The 4,629-nt window shown below is 35.9% G+C and overlaps 1 pseudogene; it reads right to left on the bottom strand.

Moving 5' to 3' along the window:
- Positions 1-1,441: 1,441 nt before the first annotated feature.
- Positions 1,442-1,549, bottom strand: LOC123925411 (annotated as a pseudogene).
- Positions 1,550-4,629: the final 3,080 nt, after the last annotated feature.

The following is a 4,629-nucleotide window of genomic DNA, read 5'->3' as shown; positions in this document are numbered from 1 at the left end:
TTTGACTTCTTCTTTGCCAGTTTGAACACATTTTATTTTTTTTGTTTTCTGATTGCTTTTGCTAGGACTTCCAGTACTATGTTAAACAATAGTGGCAAGTGTGGACACCCTTGTTATGTCCCTGATCTTAAGGGAAAGACTCTTGTCTTTTCCCCATTAAGAATGATATTTGCTGTGGGCTTTTCATAGATGGTTTTTATGAAATTGAGGAATGTTCCTCATCTCCACACTCTGAAGAGTTTTAATAAGGAAAGGATGCTGTATTTTGTCAAATGCTTTTTCTGCATCAATTGGGAGCACCATGTGGTTCTTTTCTCTTCTCTTATATATGTGTTCTATCACATTGATTGATTTATAAATGTTAAATGACCCTTGCATCCCAGGGATAAATCCCACTTGGTCATGATGGATAATCCTTTTTTTTTTAAGTTTCTCTAATATATCTATAACTATATCTATAGATATATAAATATAGATATTTATATTTATATATCTATATATATATTTAGATATATTTATATCTAAATATAGATATAATAAATATCTATATTTATATATCTATATATCTATATATAGAGAGAGAATATGTATTTCTAATATATATAAATACATATATGTATTTAATTGTGTTATGTTAGTCACCATAAAATACATCATTAGTTTTAGATGCAGTGTTCCAAGATTCATTGTTTATAATCCTTTTAATGTACTTTGGATCCTATTAGCTAGGATCTTGTTGAGAATTTTGGCATCCATATTCATCAGGGATCTGGTCTGTAATTCTCTTTTTTGATGGGGTGTCTGCCTGATTTTGGGATCAGGGTAACGTTGGCCTCATAGAATGAGCTTGGAAATTTTCCTTTTATTTCTATTTTTTTGAAACACTTCAGGAGAATAGGTGTTATTTCTTCTTTGAATGTCTCCAGAATTCCCCAGGGAATCCATCAGGCTCTAGACTCTTGTTTTTGGGAGGCTTTTGATTGTTGTTTCAATCTCATTACTGGTTACAGGTCTTTTCAGATTGTCAGTTTCTTCCTGTTTCAGTCCTGGTAGTTTATAGTTTTCAGGAGGTCATCCATTTCTTCCAGTTTGCTTTATTTATTGGCATATAGTTGTTGATAATAATTTCTAATAATTGTTTCTATTTCCTTGGTGTCAGTCATGATCTCTCCCCTTTCATTCATGATTTTATTAATTTGGATCCTTTCTCTTTTCTTTTGGATAAGTCTGGCCAATAGTTTATCGATCTTCTTAATTCTTTCAGAGAACCAACTTCTAGTTTCATTGACCTGCTCTATATTTCTGGTTTCTAATTAATTGATCTTTGCTCTAATCTTAATTATTTCTCTTCTAATGTGGAGATTAGGCTTTATTTGTTGTTCTTTCTCTAGTTCTTTAAGGTGTAAAGTTAATTTGTGTATTCAGGATTTTTCTGGGTTTTTTTTGTTTGTTTGTTTGTTTTGTTTTTTTGAGTGAGACTTGGATGGCTATGTTAAACTGATAAGAACAGATACTACACTTGATCTTAGCCAAAAGGCCGAGAAGCGATGAGACTTGGATGGCTATGTATTTCCCCCTTAGGACAGTTTTTACAGTGTCCCGTAGGTTTTGGATCAGTGTGTTTTCATTCTTATTGGTTTCCTTGAATTGTTTAAGTTCTTCTTTGATTTCCTGGTTGACCCCAACATTCTTGAGCAGGATGATCTTTAGCTTTCAAGTGCTTAGAAAAAAAAATGTAATTGTCTCTCTGTGTGTGTGTGTGTGTGTGTGTGTGTGTGTGTGTTCGTGTGTGTGTTCATGAGTACATGCATGAAAAGAGAATTAACCTTTATGTTAAGCCAGATGACTTCTCCAATCTGGGATTCCCTCTCTCTTTTATTCCCCCCTTTCTTCTTGAATTTGGGATTGGGGATAGAGGAGAAAATGTCTCTTTTGTTAATGAGAAGAAATAACATGTTCAATGAATTTTCACAATATAAGTGTTTTGTAAATGCAGATCTTTTATTTTTTCCTTTATTTTCTTTGCATTTACTGCCAGAAAGAATTCAGGACATCCTACAGGTGAATAAAGAGTAGAAAGATAAAATGAACACTCACTATGAGCCAAGCCAGAATACAAACCTACAATGGTCCTACTTTCAAGATTGAGTTCTTAACATTATACCCAGTTGCCTTTCAGAAATCAAATAGAAAAATTGAAGCAGGGCAGAAATTAAATAAATATAGAGTCCTGTACATGTGCCATCAGCAAGGTACAATTAGGCTGTGATATTACATGGAAAAGAATGTACACTTAGTTGCACAGTTTACAGTGTCAAGATAAAATTAAAAAAAGTGCTTTAAAAAACAATTGTTGTAATAACACCAGAAAGAAGTATCTCCAAAGAGTTCATACCATGTTCAATATACATCTTCTTCAGCAATATCCTTAACTTAGACAAAATGATGACTATCAGATGAAGAATAGTATGATCAGTGCAAGGGTAACAGGATGTTAAAATTAATTTGAACCAAGATATAGAAATAAAATAGATGAGAGTTTTCAAAGCTAGATCATATATGAACACATATTGCCCCAGTTTGAATTTCCAGCCAGATCAATTATTTAAAGGGTTGTCAGAATGAAGAAAAGGATTAGTGGAGGTGTCTTTGGAAGATCTGATAGAAAGACAAGAGTCCCACCTCTGCCCCTGGGGGATAGGAAGGTGGTGAGATGTCCCCTCCTTCACCTTAAGCATGGTGACAAGTTACTTTTTAGCATAAAGAGATATTCATATTTATGTGAATGACCTTTGTCTTAGAGTTTCCCCTCTGGGAACTTGATCTGGAGCCTAGGGAAGAGGAATTGCTTTTGCTCCTGTTCATCAAGATGTTAGAACAGAGATGATACTGAACAGAAATGATAGTGGAAGAGGATCAGAATGAAACCAGCCACCTCAGGAGTGGTAGCCTATGAGCCGAAGGCTCATAAAATCACTTCTAGCAATTAAAGGGGAGAAAGAGTAACCAACTCAAGACCTAGGGGTCTATTGCAAAGAGTCTGAGGGGAGAAAGATGTCATTGGTGATCAGGAGAACCTCAGTTAAGAGAATATAGGAAACTGCCCAGAGGACCTACTGAAAAACAGAGCACAGTGGTAAGGATGGGAGATGTTACTCTTTTTCTGTGATCTGGGGAAACACATATTTACTATTAGTGGAAAACATTGTGGTTAGATTTCAATCATGCCCTTCCAACTGAAAGACACATCTCCACATTATCTCTTTCAAATAAAAGTTTAATCAATTACCAAACACTTTAAGAAGTACCAATTAATGCACTAGATTCCCTGAGATATTATAAGAAAAAAAAATAGCTCATGTTTCATTTCTGAATGGAGGAAGTGAAATACCAAGAGAAGGATGTGTTATGTGTTTTATCCAAAGTTATAAAGATGAGGAGTGACGTCCTACAACCTCCTTTCAGTCCAGAACTCCGTCAGGTCTGTGTGATGGTTTTCCACTAGAAAATACTGCAGGACCAAAAGAAAGACCTTTCGCAATACCAGGCCTGGTTCACTGATGGAAGTGTTTGTTACTGAGGTTGAGGAAAAACTTTTCTCCCATAAGTGTTCAGATCCATTCAAAGAAAGCCCACCAATCTGAGTTTATGTGGAGACCCCAAACAGTGCCCATCTGTCCATAATGCAGGATGACCTAGGGTCCATCCTTGGATGGTTGCTTTTTTAAAATTGAGTGTCTGCTTGTTTTTTTATAGGTTGCAAAATCATGTTCTTGATTCCTCATTCACTTAGTCCAACCAGCCATCTTCATTATTTTGACCTTTCTAATCCATGGTAATTGAATTGGTTAGCTGGTCTATCTCCATTAAAGTCTGCCTTAGAGCAGAACCTTCACAAAGGGCCAAATGAGAACTTAGAGTTCTTCTAAAGAAGCACTTTAACGTTCATTTATTTTGTCTCTCATTGTAAGTCTTCTGCTCTATTTGTTGAGTTAGAACAGCCTGCCATTTGTGAAAGACTTGGCTCTCTACTCTCCAGGGCAATGTCTAGGAGCCATGACAGGCTTTATTGTTAAATTCTTCACTCTACCTTTGGTGCATTTTTGTGTATACATCATGTTCCTGACATTCTGGGAAAGCTCTTGTTCCCATTCCCCCCGTAACTACAGACTTGAATAATCTGTCCACATACTGATTTTTCTCATTTCTGATGTTTTACTTCTTTACTGCCATCACTATTCAATATCACTTTGTTTCTTGCCTGTAATTCACAGAAAACCAAGATTGTTATGAGGGTGAATTTTCATCACCGCCCAGTGTTATCCACATACCAGCACTGGGACTTAACCATCTATATCATCGTCCTCTCTCAGGATACCAAGGATCTTTCTTGTCTTTTCTCCAGCCCCCACTTCTCTCCATCTCTCTTTTTAAAAATAGATTAATAAGCTGCCATTGAAGTGGGTTCAGATGAGGCTCAGCAAAATCTTGTTGTTGGTCATTTGTTGAAAAACACTTGTTGGATACTAGTGGGGGCTTCATAGGCAGATTTTCTCATAGCTCAGCCTGGGGAGGTAATTTCAAATTTCTTAACTTCTCAGTTTCTCTTCACTCATACAAAGGCAGTGT

This window comes from Meles meles, chromosome 14, assembly GCF_922984935.1.
Source record: "Meles meles chromosome 14, mMelMel3.1 paternal haplotype, whole genome shotgun sequence".
NCBI lineage: Eukaryota > Metazoa > Chordata > Mammalia > Carnivora > Mustelidae > Meles > Meles meles.
Note: the sequence above shows the minus strand (reverse complement) of the source record. Positions and strands in the feature narration are given on the sequence as shown.